This window comes from Ursus arctos, unplaced genomic scaffold (genome assembly GCF_023065955.2).
Source record: "Ursus arctos isolate Adak ecotype North America unplaced genomic scaffold, UrsArc2.0 scaffold_8, whole genome shotgun sequence".
Taxonomy (NCBI): domain Eukaryota; kingdom Metazoa; phylum Chordata; class Mammalia; order Carnivora; family Ursidae; genus Ursus; species Ursus arctos.
The window spans coordinates 71,172,514-71,184,789 of record NW_026623100.1 but is presented as its reverse complement, the minus strand read 5'-3'; positions in this window follow the sequence as shown (position 1 = coordinate 71,184,789).

Below are 12,276 nucleotides of genomic sequence, written 5' to 3'. Positions count from 1 at the left end.
TGATACATTTACGGTTTGCACTATGATTGCCACCACAGCGCTCACACTTCTATCACTTCATATAATTGTCTTTTTTTGGGTGATGAGAACACTTACAATCTAGTCTCTTAGCAACTTTGCAGTTTATAATGTGATATTGTTGACATATAATCACTATATTGTGTAGTAGCTCTCCAGAACTTATACTGGTTGCAAGTTTGTACCCTTAAATAACATCCCCCCAGTTCTCTCACCCCCGACCCCAGCCCCTGGTAACCACCATTCTATTCTCTGTCATGAGTTCAACAAAGCTGCACTTTTGAGGGTTTCTTTCTTTGTCATCAAAGCTCCAGCTTGTCAGACAGGAAGAGGAAGAGAGAAGTCTTAAGAATATACTCAATAATGCGTTCTTCAGTCTGACCTCTGCCTACAGAGGAAAACAGGGTATAGGAGATCCTTGGGAGCTTCGGCTGTGCTGTTCTTGTAGGCCTCTGGCCACCTTCCTCACACTTGAGAACCGATGCCAAGAAAACAAGCCAGGGACTGAGGGAAAGACAGACTCCCTGCCCCTGCCCCAGACTGTTAGAAGAAGGTTGACTCACCTACCACCCATCACTCTCTTTGCTCCAGGAAGAGATAAGGTCTCCTAGTTCCTCATCTGGAGCTTGCAATGAGGGGAGGAAAGGAAGGGGACCCAACTCATACACTCCCAAGAACTACCAAGGCTGTCAATGCCAACCCTCCCTAGGTGCCGTGAAGTTGTCGGATGCCTCAGCTCGATGCATGAATAAGGGTATTGACTGGATAGAAGGAGATCGGGGGCTTCTGCCTCTTAAGTGTTTATGGCAGGAGGGCCTCCTGAGTACAGACTGTGACATTGAAGTTGTGCTGAGTCCCCAGAGGGGTGGCCCCACTGGGAGAGAGGCGATTGCGCGGGGAACTTGAAAGGCATCTGGATGAATCTCTAATAAGTGGACAATCCTCCTCCACCTGCTATGACTGAAACCCAAGTACCAGCTTTAGGGAGGGGGAGGGGTGAGAGACTGGAATTGAGAATGTCCCATAATATTGGCCCCTTGAGCAAATCCAGAGTGAGCAGCAAGCTGTGAGAGGGCCACCCCCTCTGCTAGAAGAGCTCTTGTTGCTCTGATTTCCCTGAAATCAGACTTCCTGGGAGGGGGACAAGCGGTATTTGTGATCCGAGTCCCTCTACAGAGCACTGCAATATCTGCACGCAGGAAACCACCCTGCCGGGGCCAGGCGCCCTTCTTTCGGGGTCTCAGTGGGTGGGGACGCTTACAACGGCAGCTCCCATCATAGCTCCCTTTATTCTCAGGTGACTCCAGTCAAATCCCCTTGTTGATCACGCCCCCCCATTCACCACATGCCAGCCTTTCCCCTGAAGACAAAACGTCTGCTGAAACACTTTGAACCAATCCAAAATACAAAAAGGGGAAATATATTAGCATACGATTTTTCACTTCAAAATGACTAATATTGGTATATTAGGTGTTAGTTTTCATATCACATGTCAACAATAAAGAAGTGGGGAGAAAATTCAAAACTTAAGTGTTATTATCAATGTATTCTAGATAAAGAATTTTCAGGAATCATGACTTGGTTTGCCAGAAATTTAGTCGGTAACAAACATTTCAAAAGATTTATCTTAAAAAAAAAAAAAAAAGGATAAACCAAGGCGGGGGGCTGCAAAAGGCCCTATCAATGGAAAAAGCTTGGTTCTCAATGCCTCTGGTCCTACAAGGGCAACAAAGTGACTGAGCTTGGAACACCACATTGGGAGGCTTGACATGGGGCATTTGAGTCTTAGTTAATCTGATACAAAACCCACCCACTGAGGAAAAGAAGGATAAGCCAAGGACCTGCAGCTCCGTTTAGGAGCCGGCCAGTCAGCTAATTGCTGCTGGGGTGGTAACCGACAGTTAAGGTGTTATTGGTTTCAGAACGTGCTTTTCAAAATCCTGTGCACAATGTCACACCCAGAGATTTTCCACAATGCAGATTCCTGGGTCCCGTCCTCAGAGTTTCTGATTTAGGAGGCTAGCAGTGGGCCCTGAGTGTCTGCATGGTCTCAAAGCTCCATAGATGATTTGAATGTCGGTGGTCTTTCGAGCACATACACACTGAGAGCCGTTGGTAAAGTAGGACTCTGGCCCGTGGTGTACAGGTCTGGCTAAGGAGAATTCCAAGGATTGAAAAGTTATCCAGGGTCAAAGAAGTGGCTTTTCATTAAAGCATCATATACACTTGAGTAGGGATGTCTTTTCATAAGCCTCCTTTTCATTACCTGCAAGAGAACTTTACCTGATAATGAACAAAAACCTTCTCAGTTCCTCAATTTTTAAGATTCGACCTGGTACGTGCTGTAGAATGATGAGAGATTTGGGGCAGGTGCTCGGGTCCTGCCACTCGCATGGCATAGGAAGCTCTGTGCTGCCACCATGTAGGATTGGTCCCATGAGAGAGCCATCCCGGGTCTTGGAAAAAAGCACTCCTCTCAGCCCACAGAGAAAAAGGTCACTTCTGCAGGAGAGCTCCCTTGGGAATACAGACGCCCAGGAGAACGGACGAGCAAAACTGCCCTCTAAAGTTAGGTACACAGAGTCTATAGCTCATTCTATGAGTGTTATCAGAAGTTGCAAGGAGAAGGAAAGGGTTATGGGCCGAGTGGGGAGTCCCTGGTTTGTCCATTCACCCTGCACATTCCAGACTTTGTAACAGACAGCAGAATAGGAACACTACCATAGTTGCTTATTCCCTGTGCTTGGGGTCAGGACAGAAGTTTCTAGCCAATAGGGTGTTTTGGGTTTTTGTTTTTTTTTTAATGCTCATCTTTCATTTTGACAGTGCTTTCCAATTTGGTTTGGGAACAACTCACTTGATGTGTCTATTAATTTTAAAAACCGTGGGAAGTGTGCTGTGTGAGTATTAGCAATTTGAGTCACCTAGCATGTATGCAGGTGAGGTAACACATATATCACTTTGAAGGTGTTTTCATTAATTTTCTTAAGTTGGGTATCTCCAGGGCCTGAGTTTCACGGGAAGGACCCGTGATTTCAAACACTAACACCATTGCAGTAAATTCTGTAAGGAAGGAACTCTGTGTGGTGCCTCCAGGAGGAGGCATCATTCCTACTCCTGTCTTACTAACAGAGCAGTGAGGTCCAGAAGCCTCCCTGTGGCGCTAGGCCAAGGCTCCTGGGTGCAGTCCTGGAATAGGGTGCAGCCTCAGAGGGCACGGCCACACACAGTTTTCGCAGGGCCTTCTCGTCTCCTGAGCTGGTGGGCCCAGCACACCGGCATCATCCGTCTGAACCCTCACAGCAAACCAGAGATGTCGGTACAGCGCTGTTCTCACTTTCCGGGTGAGGAGCTCTGACTTAGAAACAGCCCCTCATTAGTCCCAAAGGCACAGAGTTAGGCAAGTCTGGAGCCAGGACTAAACCCCGGTTGGGTTTGATTCCAAAGCCCAAGTTCATAATGAAGGCACACTGTGCGGGGACTCAAAGTGAGGTCTGCTGGGGGCGTCAGCATCACCGGGGAACTTGCTAAAAATGCAGACACTCAGGCCCTGCCTCAGAGCTACCAACATGGAAGCTGCATTTTAGCAAGACCCACCCAGAGGTATGCACAGGAGAGCTGGCAGTGCACGCCATTTTGATGCAGGTTTCAAAACTTGCTGGAGGAGACGGGGATGAGAGATTGGCAGCCCTGAGGGTATTGTGGGGGCGACTGTACTTGCCTCTACCTCCCACCTCCTAGCTGAAGAGCAGACAGGGAGGGGCTCACAGGATCTTCGCTGGGGAGACGTGAACTTCCAACGGTAACCTACACATTATTGATGATATTTGCACATTAATAATGTGTCATTGATGTGTCATTTTGGCACAGATACTGTTTTGAAATCCCAAAGGCATCACAGCGAGGGATGGTGTGTTAAAATTGCGTGAAGGGTCGTCCTCTCACACAACCCCAAGTTCTTTTTTTTTTTTTTTTTTAAAGATTTTATTTATTTATGTGACAGAGAGACAGCCAGTGAGAGAGGGAACACAGCAGGGGGAGTGGGAGAGGAAGAAGCAGGCTCCTAGCGGAGGAGCCTGATGTGGGACTCGATCCCGGTACGCCAGGATCACGCCCTGAGCCGAAGGCAGACGCTTTAACGACTGCGCTACCCAGGCGCCCCACAACCCCAAGTTCTTAAATGTGCGCTCTTGTTTGCTCAGCCGCAGCCCTGCCAAACTCAGTGAAGTTATTCTATCATTCTCATCGACAGCCCGCCAACAAAAAGGAACCGACGTTCAGCAAGTGTGCCTTAGCTTCTCTTCCAACCTCCCTCTCTAAAATCACATGCAGAAGATGCCGAAGTCCAAGTACGAGGCGTGGTGGCGGGGGCGCCACGGGGACAGCACCAGCAGGGGCCACACAGGGACACGGGGGCAGGAGCTGACGCCCTCCCCACCCTCCTCTCCCTCTCTAGGTGTCTTCTCTTCCAGGAGCCTGGGGCTCTCCGGCTGGCCCCGTTTGACTCACTCCCTTCTTCTGAGGTTGGAGGGGTTGCAAGAATCACCACATCAAGGGAGATGTGTCTTTTAAGAACAGGGTCTGGAAAGAATTGTGTTTAACCTACAGGATCGGCATAGAAATGATGGAATTGCCTCTCTTCCAAAAAGCACAGAGGATCAACTCTTGGAGGAACCTTAAACATATCGTCTTCGACACCTCCACTTCATAGATGAGAAACTTGAACCTCCAAATATTATTTACCCAGTACCATGACGGCGATGAGACCCGATGGGTACTCCTTACGTGGGTACTCTTACCCCGCTCCCCATTTTTGCGAGTGAGGTCTGGGAGTGAGGGGTCTCCCCAGGGCCTCCCTTCACTCTCCATCTTCAGGGGACAAAGCCCGGCTCGGGCAGCGGTGTCCCGGGCGGGAGGTCCTCCGTGAAGCGGGCAGGCACTCGGCGGTACACGGATGCACCGGTGGACGCCTGGGCCCGGGCTTTGGATGATTGCTTCTCAGTGCGGCAGCTTTATGAAAACATTAAATGTCATTACTTATTTCTTCATGTCCAAAATGTATACTTCAACATTTTTTCTCTGTAGACAAGTGTCACTTTTACTGCAATCTTCAGGCCAGATGTTCCTGGTATAAGTGGTAACAGCTGCCACGCTGGCAGACGTGTGGCTCCAGCTAAGTCACTTTCCAAAGACCCCAAGGCCCTCTCTGCACAAACACTGGCATGACAGGAGAAACCCATACCTGGCCCTCCCAAGCCGCCCGGGGAAACCACGGGGAAGGCTGGAACAGGGCATTGGGGCGGGCGGGGTGCCAAACCACGACTGCATTTCCCTCTTCTTCGGGGATGAGCTGGAGTCTCTGGACAGGGAGAGCTGCCTGTGCTCCTTCCCCTCGGGCTTCCCTTCAAAGCAGTGTTTATAGTGCCATCACCCATTATCCACGTCCTCATTTGTCTGGGCACCAAGTCATTTCCCTGGCTTTCTGTCACCCTCGCTGTAGCCTGCTATGATCTCAAGTTGACGTTCTATTGTTTTTGAATTTTGCTCCAGTCGTAGCCGCCTGGTAGCATTTATCTCCTCTGCTCCCTTGGGCTTTGGTGAATTCCTCAATAAGGTCCCATCTCAGCGCCAGCGTTTCCAGAAAATGCAGGCACAATTTGCTTCCATCTTCAGTGAAGACTGGAGACGCGATTCAGCCAAAAAATAACTCTTGCCTTTGCAATTTTTGGCTCTCGGGCTGAAGAGCCTATTATTCGAGAATGTCATCCTGTTAAGTAAGGTTGAATTTAGAAGACATGCAAATACAAGGATGGACACAAACACTCTCCGGACATCACACAATGCATCTGTGGGCGGCTGCAGCATGATGCTCCCTCCAAGAGGTGGCGAGCTCATTCAAACTTCTGGCTCCTTCAGACAGCAGTGAGGCCAGCACTGGCAGCAGTAAGTCCCTTCGGTGAGGCTGGAATCTGGCTAGATATGAACTCAAAGGGCAGAAGACCTCCTCGGCCTGAACTTTGAAGAGATGAGTGGTGGCGGAGCGGTCTCTCCAGGAGTGGTGCAGCCACTGTCCCACCATCCAGGATCCTGGGTCTCAGCCCTGGAAGAAGCAGCTTCCACCACAGAAAGACCAAGAAGCGGCAGAAAGGCTGGGCTGTGGGTCCTGACCTTGCCTCTCACTAGCTACTTCGTCTTGGGTTAGCTGTTAACCACCTGAAACTTCATCTGTGAAACAAGGTGAATGCTTGGTCTTTGAGATTATTGTGATTAACGTACCAACATCTGTAAAGCTCCTGGCACAGAGGGAAAAACTGATCAAGGTTATTTCCTTCTTCTGCAGGGACCAGACTGTGGTTTTGTCACTTCGTGAACAGAGTGGTCTTTTAGGTGAATTCCCCCTCAAAATCAGGACTACTGTCAAGCCTGCCACTACAGGTGAAGTCAGAGTGACAGTGCTCCTTGTTACACAAATGTCACTTGGCCTCAAATCCACCTTCCTACAACCCACTCTGTGGCGCTGGGGCTGGGACTCTGCAAACCCTGTTTTTCCTCTCCCAGCTGTTAGACTTCACGAATAGGTGTCCTGGGGAGGGGGGTGCCTGGAGGCAGTCTGCTCAGCGTTTCTGTCAGAGCTAGCCTAGCACCGCCCTTCACTCAGTCTCCCTGGGTGGCTCCAGCTTCCAGTTTCTTTCCAACCTCCCAAGCCACAGGCTCATCATGCCCTAGATGGGTGCCATTGCCAGCTGCCACTGCCCCCCCCATCCATGGACTGGGAAAACTGAGCCCCTGACCCACGGCTTTCCTCTTCTGAGCTCCTGAGACTTCTAGAACCAGTAGGCAAGTGCTACCTCCCCAGAGGGCTGAGCTCCAGCTCTGCAAGGTCCCTCTTCCGAGCTTCTAGGTTCTGATAAGCCCCATCTCTGCCTTTGTTTCCCCACCCCTACTACCTTTGTGTCACTGTGGTGCTCCCACCGCACTTTCCCACACTCCTCCACCCATTTGACCCATTCTCTATTGAATTATCTCTGTCGAAATGCCTAGCATGGTTACTGGTTTTCCAGTCCTTTGTGTCACTGTGGTGCTCCCACCGCACTTTCCCACACTCCTCCACCCATTTGACCCATTCTCTATTGAATTATCTCTGTCGAAATGCCTAGCATGGTTACTGGTTTTCCAACTGGACTCTGACCACTACAGGGACCATACATCTCAGTTTGCTTAGACTACCCTGATTTCCACTAGTTTTCCTGGCCCCCTGTCTTGGTTAGCATTTATCCCATACAAAATTGTCTTGGTTTCCAATGCAAACTGTAAAGTCACCTTGGCTGTAGTTGTCCCCTTTAATAGGCCACAGAGGAAGGACTGTAAGCATTTGCATGTATTAGGCTTCTCTCTATAGATTTCCATCATTTCTCTTTCTTTGATCCAGAGTCAGATTCATCTTCTCTACTTTCAAACAGGCATTCCCATCCATTGTGTAAAAAGGGAGCACTTCTTGACTATAGCTTAGAATTGAAGCTACAAAAGCATTGCCCATCATTTCTCTTTCTTGGGATTCTCCAAATTAGCCCCTGGTGCCTATCTTCATCCATCCATCCCACCCCAGCCTGATCTACTGGGGAGGCAACTGCTCCTGCCTGGAATGCTTTATATACAAAGTCTTGTTTGTTGTTTGTTGTGTTGTTGTTGTTGCTGTTGTTTTTGAAAATGTTTTCACACCATGGTCGCCCTTCCTATGCAATCCTAAAATGACTGGAATCACTGCTATCCCCAAGTCTTTGATCAAAGTATTCTCTTTGCCTGGAATGACACTCCCCTTCTTTCCAACCTCCTCACAGATGACCCTCTTCTGTTTAAGTGTCAACCTCCTTGAGCCCTTCCCCCCGGCCAGTGCCTTCACCCTCTTACAAACCAATTTCAGGAAATTCTCTACCTGGCTTTTGGCACTTTACCACTTCTTATTGGGCTTGTATCTTTTATTTTTTTAAAAAATATTTATTTATTTATTTATTTATTAGAGAGAGGGTGTGGGGGAGGGGCAGAGGGAGGAGGGGCAGCAGGGCTCTCAAGCAGAGTTCCCTCTGAGAGCAGAGCCCGACACGGGGCTCGATCTCACGACCCTGAGATCGTGACCTAAGCTGAAATCAAGACTTGGGTGCTCAACCAAATGAGCCACCAAGGTGCCCCGCACTTGGTATCTTTTATAACGTGGTCTTATATTGCTGTAACTTTAAATGCATCTTTAATTTGTCAATTTGGCCAGTTGGTAAGTTCCCTGATAGAACTGTCTATACTTCATCTTTGAATCCCTTACAGCACACATCCATCTTTTCCGGTCTAGTAACATCCAGCTTTTTCTCCTAAGTCCCTTTCTGCCCATCCCTCTCACTTCCCCCTTCCTAACTCACATGTGTACTGGGATATTTTGCACTTCTGCACTTTTTGCTCAAGTTGTGCTTGGAGCTCTCCTCTCCCTTCACCCGACTCATTCCTCCAGACTCCTCCTGAAGCCTCCTCCGATACCCCAGGCTGAGCTGAGTAAACCCCTCTCCGCTGCCATCATTCCCGTTACAGCCTCTGTCATTGCACTTAGCACATTATCCTGAAATCACCTCCTACATTCCTGTCTCTTCTGATGGGCTTCTCCGTAAGCTCCGAGGATAAATGATGTGTCTTGTGCACCTCTGTGCTCACAGGACGTAACACAATGCCTGTCACATAGGAAGCACTTGATAAATGCGTGTTGACCTAAACTTAATACATTTTTGCTGAGTGATTGAATGACATCGAGGCGGCAAATCCATGAGCCGCCATTTTTCTCCCCTGGACGCATATTTATCTCCTTCTTCCCCTGCCAAAACCCCAACGATGGCTTCACTCTGCTGTATAATCTTTCTGTCAGGTCTCTGACACACAAAACACATGTAATCGTTCCATTATGAGGGCTGGCACTAAGTTTAAGCTGAGTGTACAGATTTATTAGATCTTGTACCAGGAAACTAGTGAGGCAGAGAGTTTAGGGGGATTTCCAAAGGGGATGTAAACTGTTCATGAGCCCTTGTACTTCAAGGGAATTCTATGTTCCTGTGGGGGCCTCACCTGTCCTTGCAGATTGTGTTTCTCCATCTTCCTTTGAGAGATGCAGGCAGGCTACTGCTGTAGACTGATACGTAGAAGAAAGGAAGGGCCAAGGGCAACGAGCAACCTGCACATTCCATACTTGCCATAGCCGCACTGAATGACTAGAAGGCCCCACACTATGCGCTATTTCTGGGTAAAGACAAGCTGCACACAGTGTAGACATCTGGTCGCTCGAAGCACATTTTGCACATTGGCTGGTTTGCTATGCTGATGTGATTGTGAGTTCCTATTCTTGGAACAGAAAGGTATTGGGTGCAGATGACAAGAATGCCTAGCAGGGGTTCTAATGGTCTCCAAGTGTTTGCACATCCCTGTTGCCCCAGGAATCCAAACTTTAAGGCTCCATTTAAATTCCATCTCCTCTAAAAAGCTTCATCGACCATTTTGGTTTCTAGAGCTCTGTCTTCAATCTCTGAAGATGAATGGTTCCCAGTGTGGTGCTCCATTGCATTACCTTAAAAAGAAAGTATAATGCAAGGAGCCCTGGATTTGGATTTATAAAGCTTACACACTTGTTCCAGGTCCCTTCGTGATGTCTAGATCCCTTCACACCCCTCTCCCTCCTCCTCTTCTTCCTCCTGCTCCTCCTGCTTCTCCTTCTTCTTTGTCCGCCTTTGCTTTCTTTTCCTCATCCTTCTCCCCTTCCTCCTCTTCCTCCTCCTCTTGCTTCTTTTCTTCTATGACACAGAACAAAATGTCCCTTTCATGCTGCATTGCCAAATTTACAGGAAGGATCTTTATGACGCGTTTGTGAAAATAGTGTGCAGGATACAGAGTGCACAAGGGCAAAAGACGGTGCCAGAAGGGAAGGCTTGTAGATGTTTTTATTTCACGGACCCTGGCTACCTTCAGGAGGGGGTTGGCAGCAGGAGGCAGGGGCTGGTTGCAAAGGGTTAAACAAATTTGGGAAGAATGAATTCCAGAGATGGAGTTTAAGTTTGAATTGAATGAGCAGTCACTGCCAAAGTATTCCCCAAGGGGGCCTTGAACCAAAGGATGGATCGCTGGTGTGGTGGCCAAATTCTAGGAACAACCAGAGCAACCACTGATTCTTTCATTCATTCAATGTACAGCTCACAAGATTCACTGAGTACTAGACACTGGAAGACCCCAGAGCCATGGTGGTGAAGAAGGCGCCATCCTTGTCCTTAGTAAAGCTAAGGGGGAGATAGGCATGACCAAGCATGGTGGGTGTTACAAAAGAGGGGAGCACAGGGTGCTACTGAAGGACACAGGGTGGGCACCTAGCTTGGTCTTGGAAATTCAAGGAGGGTCTTCCGGGACAAGGTGACACGAGACTCAGCGAAACAGATTGCAAATAAGGAATAACTACTAAAAAGCCTGAGAGCAGGGGTCTGAGGCCCCCATTCAATGGACTGTTTGGGGAGAGATTCAGCATGAAACTGGCCAAGCTGAAGCTTCAGGTCCTCTCACTTGTCCGGGGCCTTTCCAAGATCCTGGCAGCAATCAAGCAATCTATAATCTTATCATATGTTATTGTAAAATCATAAAAAGTAAGATATTTAACTGAGATTAGTTAAGATTGCTTTCCTTTTGACTGTCTATCCGCCATTTCCTATTAAGTATGGATGGCCTCCTACAGCCACTTCGCAGAACGACTATGCACTGTAACATGAAGGTGAAGACCAGAGGGGCCGCTGGGTTATGCACGAGTTCTGAGGCGCCCTCACCAGAAGTATGTGGGTGAGCAAACAAACAAACAAAACCACATAATTGGAGCTAGAAGCTAGTCTGTGGGAAAGTTTTTCAACTTTTATATAAGAGACACTTGATGAAGGTTTTCTTAACTCTTGAACATTTACAGTATTACCAATAGCAAGCCGCAAACTAAAATAAAGTTGCCTAAACTATTAATGGTAAAAAAGTAAATTTTGGTCCATCATGCTGGAAGAAAGACTAAGTATCTTTTTATTCTCTCTGTATCAAAATTTTCTTATATGAAAAGGTCATCAAAGAGTATGTAACCAAAAATGTTGGGATAATCCACTTTGGAGGTGTATTAGACAATTATCAGAAATAGTTACTTTTCTGGATTTTTTGAAACATGATATATTTGTCAGTTCTTTAAAATATATAATTTTTGTGCTTTCTTTTCTTATTCTAAATAAGTATCACATTCACTTTGAATTTGGATTTTGCAATTTTGAATTCTTTTTCTTAGAGAGAGCCTCCCAAATCAGACAAGCTTTAGGCTTTTCCAAGCCTCTGCTTACCCTGATTGACCGAGTGAGTTCTTTGAACTGATGGGACTCATCTTTTCTCTAACAGACAGTTTCTCCATAAATCCTAGTACTTCTTGCTTGCTGAGCAAAACCAGTGCCTGAAGCATGTAATGTGCCTCTCCTGGGTGCTGTGCCCCATTGTCTAACAGCCACTGGCTTCCTTACCTTGGAGCTGAGCCCTTAAGGGCCTGGGGAATCTAAGGTCCCCAGAAAGGATGCTGTCAACTGGAGGATTTGTGGGTGAAGACACCAAGAGCTGGGGTAGGGTGCACCTTGGGCGGCCAGGAGAACTGTGTGGTGCATGCACCCCCAGGACGCTGCCCTTCAATGAGGTCCAAATAGCACTTGGTGAGGCTGCAGACAGCAGCTGACTCCAGCCTGTGGGCTTGTACTGGGAGCAATGGTCACAGTCTTTAGGCAATGACAGTTGGATACCCCAGGCAGCAACAGCACAGGGAAGAATGAGGGAGCCATTGGACAGAGCTGGGAAGGCTGGAAAAGCTGGAAAAGCTGGAAAGGCTCAGTTCGCCCAGGAATTGGTTGGCTAATTGCAAAGAGAGATACTTCTCTGTCCTTCTAATTTTTTCCCCTTTGGGAAAATGCCTAAAACGTACTTTGGACATTGATAAACTAAAGGGCAAGACTGCTGTGTTAGTCAGGGTTCTGCAGAGGAAAAGAACCAACAGAAGATAGACACCCCGGGATGCCTGGCTGGCTCAGTCAGTTAAGCAGCTGCCTTTGGCTCGGGTCCTGATCCCAGGGTTGGGGGATTGAGTCCCGCATTGGGCTCCCTGATCAGCAGGGAGTCTGCTTCCCCTTTTCCTCTACCCCACTGCTTGTTCTCTCTCTCACTCTTTCTCTCAAATGAATAAAA